Source organism: Hyalella azteca, unplaced genomic scaffold (genome assembly GCF_000764305.2).
Source record: "Hyalella azteca isolate HAZT.00-mixed unplaced genomic scaffold, Hazt_2.0.2 contig5880, whole genome shotgun sequence".
Lineage (NCBI taxonomy): Eukaryota > Metazoa > Arthropoda > Malacostraca > Amphipoda > Hyalellidae > Hyalella > Hyalella azteca.
Window position 1 is genome coordinate 506,584 of NW_025936059.1, and position 16,377 is coordinate 522,960.

General features: G+C 40.9%; 1 protein-coding gene across 2 annotated transcripts in view; it reads left to right on the forward strand.

Moving 5' to 3' along the window:
- Positions 1–787: 787 nt before the first annotated feature.
- The window catches only part of LOC108665915, a 29,660-nt gene continuing 14,070 nt past the window's right edge, over positions 788–16,377 (forward strand). The window contains exon 1 of one of the 2 annotated variants that reach the window (XM_047880672.1): positions 788–1,170. The gene's annotated coding sequence lies outside the window, so the exon portion shown is untranslated. Of the gene's footprint in view, positions 1,171–11,587; positions 11,722–16,377 lie in introns of those variants that run through there. The other variant, XM_018152715.2, reaches the window with a different exon arrangement.

Below are 16,377 nucleotides of genomic sequence, written 5' to 3' on the forward strand. Positions count from 1 at the left end.
GTGCACACAATTTTTGCTAGTAGTGAAGAGAGCAACATCATTTTTATTTTAATTTCTTCAACTGTGCGTTATTTAATGTTAGCTATACAAATAAATTTTGATTTTTGATGTGCTCTTCCTTGTTTCTTAAAGGCAAAATGTGATTTCATCAATTTTGTTGTTGGCTCCTCAGGAATAACTGGCCGGTAAAATTTCCACCGATTCAAAATGGTAAAGACTGAAAATGCTTGAGAACCACTGGCGTGAAGGATAGTTCTTCTGGTAGAGGATGTTATATCCATTTTTGTGCGGAACTTTTATTCGTAAGAAATATAGCATTTATTGAGCGTAGTACTAGTACTCATTAAGCCAAACTTTAGCCTTGGTTGATACGTACAATATTGTTCTGAATTCCGCCGTCAGTGCATTTCTTACATTTCATTGAAACTACAATATTGTTGCAATCAGTCGTGTTTTTACCACGTTTTTCTTAGCTCGCTTTCGTGTCTGTGATGATCAAATATCGATATTTCACCAACTTTCCCATTAGCTAGCGCTCTGAAACTTTTAATGTAAAATATTTTAACTGAAATACAAAAGACCAAGAGAATGAAAGCAAACAGAGATCAGTAGCTGCCGAAAAATTATTTTCTACTTTTGAGTCCACATGAAAAACGTGGTCTCTAAAAATTTTTTTTATACATTTTATTCACATTTCACATGTTGCAATCAGTCACATTTTCTCGAGTTGATGACCACAGGATCGTTGCGTCGCCACAAGCTGTCATAGGACGGTAGGAGCAAACGCATCTGCCGCATTTCCTCGACCTCGAGACTTCGAGTTGAGTTAGTTCAAGTTTATGCCGCGATCGGTGAGGTTGTGTGTAGTTGTCACCTGTGTCTCGATCTGGATTGCTAGCGCTTGAAGCTTGTTTTTCCCTAGGCTATCTCTGCAACTATAAAGATGATGAATGGTTTCACAGTAATTTTGAATTCCTCCTACCGTGTCATAGTTTTACAACCAGGTTTGTAGAGGCCAACGGATTTTAACGGAAAAGCCGGAGTTGGGCACCGGGTAATTTCAACGGTATTCTGAGCGGTCAAATTCTAACCAGTGGCTGGCAACTGTCTCATCAGAGTGAACAGACTCATGCAACGGCCGTCTCTACAACTAAAATAGTCTATTGGGAGGTAATTATGTTATAACATCAATTTTATTATGCATTAATTGTTGCACCCTGTTCCTTTCTTTGCAATTTTGTACTTGTGTGGGAATTAATGACGGGACGGTAGTTTTGAATAGTTTTAGCATTTTCGAGCTTTCAGGCGATGTTTTAAGCATTTGAAAGGCATATGTGATGCAATTTACTGCTCAAAAGTTCTAAGCGATCGTGCATTCATGCTGACATGAGTATTGAGTTGTCTGCAGTGAGATTATTTAGAAAGACTTGCGAATCATAGATGTCTTATATGCAGTTATGCAGCATAGGCAAACGACTGAGACTTCTTTGTTGACGGTACCCAATTAAGTCCTATAAGATAATAAGAAGACCTGTAACCCGTAAGTATTACTGTATTACCTATCATGAATCTCAGCATCAACAGAAATAAGATATTGAACAAAATCTTGAAGTCTATCAGGAAGTTACGGATGAACTGGTTTCTAAAAAATCTATTGTTTCCCAAAATCCCAGTTCCCACTACGTACCTATATAATGAACCCCATCGCGAACACTGAAGTTGACTGAACTATAAGTTAAGTGTTCACGGTAGGCGGGTTGCCGTGAATGCTGTTCTCTGCCCCAACGAGATCATAACATCAATGCTGAAACTGCTTAGTACTTTTTTCTGCAACTAATTTTCACTGCATCTAACCGAAGTTCACTTACGTAGTTTTGCAGAGCTTGTAGGCTAGCTGGTAGAGGTAGACACTTTTGAAGTCTTAATTAAATGTCGGTTTATTGTTACCATGAAATGCGCGATCAAGCGTGCAGCGTGTAATTAGCATGGATCCGTGCCATTGTATTCAAAATTCGTAGTATGTATGTGTTCTGGACTTAGCTGTTACAGGCCACGTGTGTTCATTACCTACAAATATACATGTATAAAGAATAGTTTGTTATTCTTGCGCAATTATTTGTTTTTATATTTAGTTCAACGTATTCCTTAATAGTACATGCTACTCATTTGAATAGGTATCATATTTTTTTATGTATTCGCGAGAGCGTCGCTTAAACGCTTTGTTTCTCAGCTGCCTCTGCTCCTGTTGATGTTGTCGTTGTTGCTGTTGTCTTCCTGCAGCTGCTCTTCCGTCTTGAAGTCTGCTTTGTTTGAAATCGCTAATATATATTGCGAAAAATATGCCACTTTTAAGAAGTGGTAATATACTACTCGTGTCCTGCGGCGGACGTTAAAACGAACCCTATTGTACGCAGCACGCTGGAGTACGCACTTGAGCATCGAGTTGGTCTTGGTAAATACGTTGGTATTCATTTATTATCCATAAATAACTACACTACAGTAACACATCGACATATTGACTGCGACTTCATGAAGTTTAAGTTGATATAGAAAAGAATTTTGCTGTCAGTTTTGTATAAACTATGAAAACATGCAGTTAAGTTTTTCTTAATGAGATGCCAACTCCAAATCTGTAGTGTTGATAAGTCAATTTTCCCTAAATAATCAGAGACGAGAGAACGACACTGTCTACCGGTCAAAGTAATAATGCATCGAACTGGGCGTTCGACGTTCCTCTCGTGAAACCACGGCTTCCACGGCTGCAGAGGATGCCCAGGATTTCTCTTTTTGTTCATATGGTTTCCGGCATGGGAGGTTCTCTTTCTTCCCGCCCTCCTTGCCCTCCTGCCTTTCCGTTTCCTGGATGCCTAAGACTTGGCACTTCATTATTTCCTACACTTATTTCTATAAATATGTGCTTGAAGTTGTGTTTACTTCACGAAATGAATCCTTTTGCTGTACAAAGGTATTCGTTTCCAGCTGCCATTGAGGATAAGCTTTGAATATTTGAAAGTTGGTTGTAAAATTGAAGGCATGACTGCATTGAGGCCCTATAAATAGTAATGAGCCCAATTTATCGTACGGTCATTTAGTTTTCATTCCTATTCTTGAATTTCGTATAATGTTGTGCCTCGGCTATGGCCAAGCTCACATCGTAAAGCAAGGCGAGCTCAGCGTTAGCTTAGCGCTTCGAGGAAAAGCGTTCGTTCTGCTCCATCAATTACGCCAATTCGTCTCGAGATCTCATTTTTGCGGTTTCAAATGTGGAGGCCTCGCAATTGTCTGCTGAGGTTCAGCTCTTTGCTTAGCCCTTCCTCTTTTTGTCTATTTTCTCTCGTATTGGTTTGCTCGAATTCATCAAACTAACGGCGCGATGTAAGGCCTGTTCGTTGCGACTACAATTTTTTCCACTGAAATTTGTCATTCTGCGAATTATTTGAATGAGGGGGAAATAAATTTAACATGAACTACTGGTTATCGAGTGATATGAGTCACGTGTAAAAAATGAACGTTGTATTTTTCCTCTCATTGCGCTGTGTGGCACACACATTCCTGTCGTGCCCCCTATAAGTGCGGGGTCCTTACCCCCACCGGAGGGGGGGGCGCTGGGAACTGGTTTGGTTTCTCTTGCAAGGACGCGTGACAAGTTCGTAGTCACAGACACGTTTTGCCCTATTTATTGGTACTTCTGTAGGCCTGCAGTAATCAAAGTGTTTTTTCCTTGAACTACTGGAGAAAGTATGTGGAAAAGCAGTCAGTACAAATTTTTGAAACTCGAAAGGGTATCACGAAGAGTAAAGTTATGGGGACGACCAAAAAATATTTCATAAAATTTACTAAAATGGGTAAAAATATAATATCATTAATATGTATATATTTCTTGTATATATTATTATAAGATGGCAGAAATTTCTTGATTTTATGCGTACAATTTATGACCAGAGAGGTATGGTCATAAATCTTATATCTGCCATCTTATAATAATTTCTGCACTCATGACCCGGCAGCAGGAGGTGAAATGCGAACTGTGGGACACAGAAGTGAACTAATTCCGAGAAAAATCAACAGTAAAACCCAAAATATGAAATTTGAAGACTCAGAAAAGAAACTCAAACTGTCTCAAAGTGTTAAAAGCGAGCAACTTCGTCACAAGATTATTGATGAATTAAAAAGGCTCAATGAAACCCGTGATAATATCAAACTCCAGACTATATGCAGCAACGACCACTGCAAGAAAGGATTTCTCCATGAGCCCGGTGTAGTCTATAAATTTTGTATCAAAGAAGGTTGTAGACTTCTTCATCTTTTGGACTGCATTGGCGTAATTGGACTAACAACCACGATATTGAATATTACAAACAAGCAACTTCATCTCAAGATCATTGATGAATTCAAAAAGCTTGGTGACGCTTTTGACCACAACGTCAAACTCCGGACTATGCGCAACAATGGACCCTGCAAAAAAGCGGGAGCTCTCCTTGAGGCCGGTGTAGTTTATAAATTTTGCTTCAAAGAAGGTTGTAGACTTCTTCATTATTTGAACTACATTGGAGGAATTGGACTAACAACTGCGACATTGAGTATTATAAACAAGCAGCTTCATCTCAAGTTCATTGATGAATTCAATATGCTTGACGACACCCTTGACAACAACGTCAAACTCCGGACTATACGAAACAATGGCCCCTGCCAAAAAGCTCAAGTTCTCAAAGAGGCCAGTGTAGTTCATAAATTTTGCTTCAAAGAAGGTTGTAGACTTCTTCATCATTTGGACTACATTGGAGTATTTGGACTAACAACCACGACATTGAGACCGTCTCACCTGTCATCTTCAACCTGGAGGGCAGAGAAGCCCCCTGAGACAAACTCACAAGACTGTCGCTCGCACCGTGCTGGAGAAACCCACCAGCGTCATCATGCGGAGGTGCACAACATTAATCGACCAACGATTGCTGGAACCGTCTTAATTTTGAATTGGACCCCAGCTATCGATTTCCAAGCTACCGGATTTGTCTAAAATAAAATTTGAGATTGTTTGCGTAAGGACTTTCTGGCTCGAAATTTTTGTGTTGTATCCTATTTACGTGTATTATGTACTTATGTCCAACCAAATTTCACTATTCAATGCTTCTCTTAACTTGAAAATGAATGTTGCTACATTCGAAACGTCGTTAATATATTATTATTAGCTAAATCTGCCTTTTGATCTACCAACGTCATCTAAGAATTGTTCAACTCCTTGAAAATTAAAATGCACTCTCTGGTCATAAATTGTACGCATAAAATCAAGAAATTTCTTGTATATATACATATACATCTTGCTTAAAAATATAAATTCTTGAAAAAATATATTTGTTTATCAACTATGTTCGTTTTTACGCGAAATTCCGTTTATATTTTTTGATGCAAGCCATATGTAAGGACTGGTGGTCTTGAATCTGTTCGCTTGCGTCTACCGGTCAAGTGATCATCTTCTGGAATAATTAACACTATTATAAATATCTAAATTTCAAGGAAAAAGTAAGTAAGTTGTTTTGAGCGTTTTTAATTTATAACCTAATTACCTAATGAAATGAGTAACGCACTGAAAATAGGTGTTGTGTCATAAAGAAATTTTATATCTAGTTGGGGTTCTAATGGAAGTTCTATTGCGAGTTTCTGTGATATGAATTTTGATTAATTAATGTTCAAGGCATACGCTTATATTTAAATGAATATTACGATGCAAAGACTCGCCCGTTTCGTTCGCTACTGTAGACTCAATCAAAAATACCTTACGGGAACTGCAGGTTAATCATTAATATTAGTAATGAAACTCATTTTATTTTTCGCTGACATAAATATATTTTTGAGACTGATGGTAAATAATTGTACGGCTTTTGTACAAACGTGTTGGCGATTGTTTACTGAGGCTGTGAAGCGCTTCGACTGCTCGTTATGTTCTTGTTTGCACTGTCGAGGCTCGTGACGCCGTGGCGGCGGTCGGACGTGCTCGCCAGGCAGTCGCTGCGTTTGTCTGCGTGCCTTGCGCGGCGTCGGTCTGCGAGTGCTGCGTCATTGGCCGACGCTCAGGCTTCGAGGAACTCGTAAATTTGTGGCCGTACTATCAAAAATTGTCACGAGAACGTTACTTCTTCACCTAATCACTGACGGATTTTCAAGCTAAACCTACCAATCACAGACGAGAGGTCGGCCGCTACGTGTACTTGGTTGAGTTTTGAAAGTAAGACCTCAAATGTGCTTTATGTACACTGATTACGATGCCGGTGCCGCGCTGCTGATTAGCAGCGGTATAGCGCTGCTGCAGCAAAGTTTTCTATGCCTAGTAGCTGATGATCGAATGTGCATTACCATGCAGCATAAACTAAAAGATGAATTTGGGTTTGAGTAGTATGTATTAGGACCTTATAAAATTGACGCATGTTCTATACATGACGCCTGACATGCGATCTGCGTGTCATAACACGAACAGCTGAGCTAAATTCGGCGTGTGACGAATATAATTGCGTAAAAATGAAGAAGTGCCTGTTATCTACTAACATCTTTCCAAATAGAATATTCCATGGATCATTAATTGGTTAATTAAAGCAGAAATGGTGGTTGCTTAATGCCTATTACTACGTTGAGTAGTAATAGTGGTCATATACTATATAGGGTTTCGTCTCAGGCATCCGTGTTAGGAGACTGGTGTAGAATGAAATGCGCAGGTACCATATGCTAACTATAAACAAATTGTTTAGTCATTACCAAATTACTGAAACGGCCGATGAGTATAAGTTTGAATGATGCATGTTGTGATTAGTTACTAATGCTTCAATCTTAAATCCTTAGTTATTTATTCAAATCAGCGACATAGGCATGTGCAGCGTCTGGCATAACGTGCATCGTTACTCTGGACATCGAGCTAGGTGACTGTGATGTGGTCATCAAGGTAATGCTGTTGTCATGGTTATGCTTATGCTTTCATCACGGAGATGCTGTTGTCATGGCTGGGCTTTCATCACGATGATTCTGTTGTCATGGTGATGCTGCTGTAGTTGTGACGCTGTCGTCATGACAACATTGTCATTATCATGACGCTGTCGTCATAGCAACGCTGTCCCATCGTCATGCTTGCCATAACATGGGTCTATCGCTAACGGTAGCAGTTGTTGTTAGCCTTCCTGAGCAGGTCACGCAAACCAATATAGACCTCAGCAAGGCGCCTGTGGAGCACATGCAAGCGTTAAGTTGGTCAAGTGGACGCGTTCTAGTTTGCCACCATAACGCAGCGTCTGTCGCAATTTATGCTCCATCCGTCATGCACTGTACTGGTCTGCACTCGAATGCTTCTCAAGTGACCAGAGTCTCGGATCGTAAGAAAGGAAAATCATATGAGTTTCACAAACGGTGGCTAACGAACGGCCGCGAGCTGTCATGTAAAATTGCCAATATTCTTCGCCCAAGAACAACACGGCTGATAGTTTTCAAGAATAAGCCTGCTGGTCGTCTTTTTCGGCGGTAATCGAAAAGCGGACAGTCCTGGCTAATAAATCTCCTGTTCGCTTTTTTGTCGGCGGCCACATACAGCGGACAGTCTTCTCTAAAAAATGGTTCAGTTGTCATAGTATTGGCGGTCTTGAATGTCTGTCTCGGTCGCCAATAAACCACTTCTGGTCACTGAGAGTGATTGCGGCAGCGGTCTTTGCGGTCCTCGCTCGTTCCCCGATCTGATCTCGTTGCTTCATTTGTCTACATCATTCACGTCACTTCTGTAATTACTCGGTCCTCTCCTCCCAATCTCCTGCGCTTACATCAGTTTTTTATCAACTAAATGGTTTAATCTATTATTTAATTTTTGTAGAATTTCTATTAATATAAAGCAGTCTTCTTAATTATTTAATTATTTCTCGTATCAGCGAGGTTTAGAGTTTATGAAGAAGATAGCTACTTATTTAAGAAATCATTTAATTACGCTATTTGTTATATGTTACCATGTTTATCACTGCATCATTTAGTACATGAGGCAGTGATAAGCTAACAGTCAACAATGATGAACAAATGTTATTATATAAAATAATTTCGAAATACGACGTTCTTCTGGATGATGATTTGTCGCGTGACGGCAAAGCAACGCGAAATGCCTTTTCTGGCATAAGTATTTGTACCTCGCAGGAGCTTAATGCTTCTATATTATGATTTTTCTGATGAGTGAGGACTTGAACATTAGGATTGTGTTGTCGTCTTGATTGTTCTTGAAATGCCAGTTCAATCGCTATAGTATAGAACGAAGTGTACTTGAATGATGTTGATAGATTCTAAGCATGAGCGGTCTACGGAAGCATATTATTCCTCAATGCAGTGTGCGAGTCGATTCTTGATTCATTGGCATGAGCTAATGTCGTATTGATATAGTAAGAGATCATCTGCCGGATGCATTGTCTGCTAAAAGCGGAGCAGATTTGAGGATGTTTGACGAATTAAATGGTTGAAAGATGCAAATATATCTCGGAATTAACTTCTAATATTACACCAACTTTGCTTGATAGTTTTGGCGCGAAATCTATCAATGGAAACACTACAAGCCAAATCCAACCTATTAAACTCGACACTTGTACTCCAAAAGCTAAATGTTTGAAAAAGTTCCAAACATCCTAAATCTACAATCCAGGTCACAAGCAAGCTTTTGAATGAATTCTCCGATCGCGGATGCTACACCACCAAACTGGTAACTGCAGTCGCAGGATCTTGGTTGTAGTTTCAAAGTTTTCGGCCACAGATATATGCAAATTAATCCTTGTCGGCATTTGAATACAGAGACATACAACTTAATTCCTGTCTCAACGCTCGCCGACTGAGATATACGACTGTATCCTTGTCTCAACACTAACCGACAGAGATTTATAATTTTATGGTCGCAACACTCGGCTGCAGAGATATACAACTTTATCCTTGTCACAACACGGCCAGAGAAATATACAACTTCATCTTGTCTCAAAATTCGCCGATAGAGATTTAAACTTTATCCTCGTTAGAGATACAACTTTACAGATATATACAACTTCAGCCTTGTCGCAACACTCGGTTACAGATATATACAAGTTTAAACCATATCACACCAGCCGGCAGTTTGGTTTTGGTGTGATTGTGAACCTGGTATGTTCCGTCACGCACGACATTCTGCAACATGCGCTGCCGGAAGCAAGGAAGTCTCCGATAGTACGGCTCACCAACCCTGCAAGGATGCGCTATATTGAGGCTATGCTAGCCTCACGTTGACCACAAGTCGTACGATGATCGTAGTTGCAACTAATCTGCATTTACGATCATCGTACGTGACGGCACTATACCAGCATGTACGATATATGTAGTGCCTCGGATGCCTTGCACTCCGTAGAGGCTATGTTATTCAGCCACTTCATAGAAATCGCACGATCTGATCTAAATGCATGTTTTTCTTCCGATGCAGTGGTGCGATGATTTAACGTCATTACTCTGCAAGGCTAACAGAATGTTTGATTACGGTAATTCACTTAAAGAAACCAGATTTAGAAATGTCCGTAGGAGAATACAATGTTCAGAAGCACTGCATGTATATTCGAGGCTTTGGTTGAACGGCATTGGCTGAGATTTGACTTCCATTAGACAAAAATCGTGTAAAACTGGCGTAACAGGATAACTAAAGTTTAAAGTATGAAATGATAAGGTGCTTTCAGTGCTGCAAGTGCGCTGCGTTATTGTTGTCACGGCTACAAATGCCGTGGTATGACCGTAATGGCTGTCAATGCCGTATTTATGATCGTCATGGCTATAAAAAACATGATTGTAGTTGCCACGACTGCAAATGCCGCGGTTATTATCGTCACAGCTGTTAATTCCATGGTCATGATTATCACAGCTGCGAATGTTATGGCTATGGTTATTGACAATACTGGATTGACGGTTGTTATATTTAATGGTAGCGGTATGGTCAGATAGCCACTCTGTCGGTGTGCTGAGTTTTATCAATTTGTACGCCTGTGTGGGGATTTGGTGAGAGGTTCGATATTGCAGTACGCATCTTTTTTTCGACCGGCATCTCGAATTTTTGTGCTGGAATCCGTCTGATTCATAATTTACGTAGCCGTAGTTTCTTCACACTCGGGTATGTGGTCCATTGCTGCACTTAACACGCATATTTTCGTTCTAAAGTGATAGATTGCATGAGAAATGTTTCATTAGCAATTTATTTTTCTCTATACAAACAATTCTGGGAGAAATAGCATTGCAAATATGATTGATAACTTGAATAAAACAGAGTGGGTAACGCTCTTACCATCTTCTGGATGGACATTGATTAAAATTACGAGTGTTTTTTCCAAGATACTCGCTACCATGTTTTTCGTTTCTTCCAATTTTTTTCGGTTCCTACTTATTAATTTAGTTGTCAGCATGTCTATTGTCTATTCTTATCTAATAACTAATTGTTGTACGAGCCAGCGGAATCATCACCGAGTTGTAACTTGTATATAACTTGTAAGTTGTAGCGTATTGTAACTTGTAACTGGAATCGTGACCCAATCAGGACGACAGTTGATTAGAGCTTGCAATAACTCGTCTGACTCACACCGAAACGAGCCAAAAATTTGTATAATTCAAGTTTTTCTATGTGGATTATAACATTTTTCATGCGAGATTTTAGTACAAGTTGCAACATTTATGAGGACTGCAGCACAACTCGATGCTTAGGTCAGCAATTCATTCGTCGAACTCTCCTCGGTTGTTGCTCGCTGCCCCCTACTATGTGAGCCTCTCCATCCACCCTCTTGGGTGGGTACCCCCCTCGTTTCTCCCCCAACTGGGTGAGTATCTCTTCATTTATCTCCTCCCCTCCTGGGTGGGTACCCCCTCATTCCCCTTGCCCCTCCTAGGCGAGTATCTCCTCATGCCTTTACCCGTCCGACCCTCTCACCGGAGGCGCTGTTGCTCAGCAGTTCCGTTACGAGGCGTCACCCATCCCCTCCCTCCCCTACCCTCCACTTTCCATCCATCCCAAGTACTCCGTCTCTTCTCCCTCCCCTCCTCTGCCCTGCACTTCTCTTCCATCCAAAGTACTCCGTCTCCTTCCTCCCTTGCCCTTCAATTCTTTTCTATCCAAAGTACTCCGTCTCTCCTCCCCTGCCCTGCACTTTTCTTCTATCCAAATATTCAGTCTCCCATGGCACAAATTATGATTTAGGCATCGGTAAAAATTTTGTGGTTTAAAACTAAATCTAGCTTTCTTATTTAGACGTTCATTGAAAAGATTGCACCATCTAGTGTTTTGTGTTAAAATGTTTACCTGACAACTTCTTAACCTGCTGGCTTTGCAAGGTTCGTTATTGGGCCTTATTAGATGCGCGGTCTTCCAATGTATAATTTGTGCCCTGCGGTTGAGCAAGCCTGAGTTCAAGCTGTATTTTAATGCTATGCTGACACTACGTGACCACATTCAAAAACATCAACTGAGGCATTGGATGTCATAGGAATACTGACCATAAGAGTGACTTATAAGTTATACCCTGGCCTGGCAATGAATCTTCAATTCTTCAATCTTCATAATTCATTCTTCAGTCAGTGTGCCGTCAGATGTTGTGCGGTGAGGTGTAACGCGCTGGAGTCAGGCAAGGTCTTAAATGAAGGCTGATGTATGACAGGAGTTGTATCACGTGACCTGTAAGAAGTACCGCTTCAATAAATTCATTCTTCTCTCCTGAGACAAAGGTATGGGTAATATGTGAATAAAATGAAACGTGAAATTTGAACAGGCAGCAACTTTTTGTTGCATCGTTTTCGCGCGCAAATGTGCCCGCGTCACAAGCCAATGTAAATTAACAGCTTCATGCTGGCTACGACGACAGAAATCTAAAAGTATTCTTTCTGTTTTAAGTAACCATTCAATTTCTAAATGTAATCGATTATGCACTAAACCGTCCATAAGAAATTCCCAGTCTTTGTTTTCTCCCGTCTGGATAAATTTCTGCTGTACATCACTTGTCTTCTTTTAGTTCTCAAACCAAAGGTTTTGCATTAGAGCAGCTCAATTACGTTACTATAGGTTCCACAGGGATTTGACCGATCTTCGTCTTGCCTTACACATAAGCTTGTAAGTGGACCAGAATTAATTTTCAACTTTCATAAAATAAAATATGCTGGTAGTAACTGGACGCAATCACGCATATTTATCGTTTGCCTTGAAGAAACCTTCCTCTAAGTCTAACCTGAGTGAAACGCCGGCATCACCTGTGTGAAAAGTTTCTAACACATGTACGTATGAAACATTGCTACTACCTGCATGAAACTCTGCCAGAACATTTGTACAACACTGCCATCAACTGTATAAAATACTGCAATGGCCTGTTTGAAGCACTGTCATCACCTGTGTAAAACAGTCATCACCTGAATATAGCACGGCCATTATCTGTATCATGTATGAAACACAGCCATAATTTGTATGAAACACAGGTATCATTTGTATGAAACACAGCCACCATCTGTATGAAACACGGCCATCATCTGTATGAAACACATATTACCGGTCTTCTCAGAAGCATTCCTATGAGCTATGACGAAGCATGCAAAGGCTGGCATAGCGCATAGTATTATACAGTGCCAGCACTGAGGTACTTGGCTGAATGGTCACTCGGAGTGGATGCTGACTGTTTGCTCCAAAAGGCTGTGCTTGCTTCTTTATTCTCATTGGCATAAGTCGAAACTTGACGATGTTTTCTGCTGGTGTTAAGCACCGCTCCCGCATTCCGACCGTTTTGTTTTATTGGCAAACGACAGCCGCATGAAAAAAACGTACTTCGAGGGATTTCTACTCGGATGTTTATTGACCCAACGTGAAAACAGGCTGGATATATACTCTTAAAAATTTAAAATACTTTTTCAATTGCCGACAATAAATTTGTTCGACATTTAATAATAATAATGCTATATTTAAACTTCATGTATGATTTTATTCTCACATACAACTGAAGAGGTTTTAGCCTATAGCTTTAGTTTATTGTGTTGTTACGCATATGCTTGATGTATCTGGACGCAAGAGCGCCGCTTATTGTGCTGTGGTAATGCCTGATGTATAAAGGAGTAAGAGCACCAGCATCAGCGTGTATGCATAGGCTGATGTAGGGTATAACGTGTATGCGCAATTGTACACTAAACAGCCCGATGTAGGAGCAATATGAGCTGTAGGTGCATCGAGGGATTAGCGTGTATGCGCAGGCTGATGTAGGGTATAACGTGTATGCGCAATTGTACAGAGAACAGCCTAATGTAGGAGCGATATGAGCTGTAGGTACAGAGGTCACATTCAGACCCACATACCTGCAAGCGGCCTTCCGCGTCTCGCCCAACGCGTGTCATGGCTGATGCTGCGAGGCTGTAGAAGTCGTCCTACAGTCGGTGGTATTTGCGTGAACTTTCTCAGTGCAGAATAATAACGTACATATTAAAATGTGGGTTAATTTAGAACGTTCGAATTACGTCAATGATTATGATTTTACCTTGAGGATTAAATTAAGTGAATAAGCTCCTGTTCACATAAAAGCTTTACATTCAACGCGAGCGCTCAGACCTTTCCGCTTCACAAAAAGCAAGTAAGGTCATTAATTTTAAGTGATTAAATAAAAAGAGCGTTAGCATCATCATCGTTAACGGCATCATCTTTATGTGTGCAATTCAACGCGTGTTGTCAATAATCGCATTGAAGTGCCTGGGGCCGTCCGTCGTGTGCCTCCCTCGCGTACCTACTTCACGTGTCTCCCTCGCGTACCTACTTCACTTGTCTCCATCGCGTACCTACTTCACGTGTCTCCCTCGCGTACCTACTTCACTTGTCTCCATCGCGTACCTACTTCACGTGCTCCCTTCACATACCCCCTTCACGTGCCCCCATCGTCGTCCTTGTCCCACTCAGCGAGGGTTGTGGAAGGCGTGGCCTCGACCTGAGCTTCATTCAAATGCGGACACAATCTTGAGCTGATCGTAAATTCCATGCTCACCGTAAGTTCAGCCTTACTTTTTAAAGTTGTGTGTTGAGAGAAACGTTTCTCGGTAATCCAGGGTTCAATGGGGTCATGTGTTTACAAGATGGCGAACAGTATTCAGCATTTGTGAATTATTGAAGAAACCCCAGTATTTAATCCCCTGTGTTGTATGAAGAGCCTGTCGGGCAACATTTTTGGACGAAATCGGAGATGACGATGTCGCGACTCTGGTTACCGGTATGTATCCATAAAGTGAACGAAGCGACACCTTCAACCAAATACTGTACTCAACGGAACGACAATTATAGCTCTTGATATAACGCAAATTACGATTCCTAACATAGCTTTATCTAACGGTTGCTTTCATAGCATCAACGAACTGGATTTATTTGGGACTTGGCACAACTTGGATTTATGGTTTTCAGCATGTCTTCAACTACGGTTCTTAGCATAACATCAATTAAAGGTTATATGCAGAGCTTCAATTCATGGTTGCTGACATAGCTTCTGGTCATTGATCATAACATATCTCATGTTTATTAGCTTTGCTCCAACTAACATTTCTAGGCATACCATCAACTCAAAGTACTTAGCATAGTTTCAATTCTCGGTTCTTACCATATCTTGGATTCATGGTTCTCAAGAGAGCGCCGTAGCGGAGCAAACGTCTCATGTTGCGACGGCATGCATGAATAACCTGAAAGTTACTAATGAGAAATTAAAGTTTCTGAATCATATATTACTTCATATACCCAATTCGCGGTTCTTACCATATCTTGAGTTCATGGTTCTGAAGAGAGCGCAGTAGCGGAGCAAACTTCTCAAGTTGCGACGGCTTGCATGAATAACCTGAAAGTTACAATTTTGAATCAACTTGATTTATTTGCTGGCTATTAGACGATGGGCTAAAATTCGAACTTGAATAATTTTGAATCAACTTGATTTATTTGCTGGCTGTTAGATGATCGGTTAATCCTTACATTTCTGGTGATAGTGAATGAAAATTAAAATCTATAGGTAAGCATAGATTTACATTGGGTGTCAAGAAGACTTGAATTTTCCTCTCGTGTAAAAGCATATAATTACATAAGTATGGTATCGGTATCATTTCAGATACTCTTTCACAATACCTATACGGTACTCACGAAATGTAGTATTATTAGAAGCGAGTTTTACTTGTAGTGATATCGCATTTAAAGTCGCAAAAGAAGAAGCTTTGGCTTGCCACGAGGAGTGGCAGCGAGCTCTGCTACAGCATTCTCTTCGTTGACGTTTATCTCCTTAAGCGGCATGGCTGCCGGAGCCGAGGCTGATCCGGAAAAGTAGCGATCACTTGGAGTGTGTGCAGTTTAATATAAACTTCTTCTTGTTGAGTCCATACCCTCCAATGGCATGGCTCAAACAGCGACGGCTGATCTTGAAGATGACAAGTCATGGTTCTGTCTGAAGTGGAAACAAATTTTCCATACATATAATCTCAATTTATTATGATGGAAGTTTTGGATGAACGCAAACCTAACTTCAAGAGCTATCCAGAAATCGTTCAAATACATCGGGGTTTAATAGTTCTAATTCTGCTAGCGTATTTGATATTTCCATGTAACCGCTACACTATAATCTTCCCTGCAGCCGTTGTGATTGCATCAGTAGTATAAAAGTTGCCAATCAACGAGTTCTGCTGACATTTTGACTTTAGTAACGATTCAAAACCTGCAGCATTATCGTTACAATCAGTCCAACGCGGCTGCTGTAATGGCAAGCACAGCACCTGCAAGCAAGGGACGACTGCTGTGGTCACGAGGATTAGCGGCCTGACCGTTGGTTACCGCGCTATACTTCCGTCCAGTGATGAACCATTGGCCGGCGGCCGCCTGCCTGATGTGTTGGTGACTTGCGTTCCTCCTGCCTGGTGCGGTAGGGCCGGACTGTGGCTCACACAACTCCTCCTCGTTCAGGTGCAGTGCCACTACATTAGTTCTAAGAAAGGGCTGGAATAAAGCATATTTAACATTTAGAATTATGATGGGAAACACGGGGGCAAAAAACGTGACCAAAATTGCTATCACAGAAAAAGGACCCTCCAAAAGGAGCGTTTATTTATTCCTTTGCACCACAAGTACCTAATTTACCGGATGGCGATTTTCAAAGGTTCTGTTATGATAGTGACGCGATTAAGGTACATACTTGCTTTGCTAAATTCAGCTGTAATTCGTTGTTCTGAACTAAACTGAACTAGTTAGCTTTGAGTCACTCAACCGAACTTCATCTTGACGACGAGCAGGTAGCGGTTGTACTCAAGGCGGCTTGGCGCTGCTCGGCGGTGCTTTTCTTCGTCGGTATTCGAGAGTTGAAACTATTCTTCTATTGAACCACTTCAGATTGTGGGTTT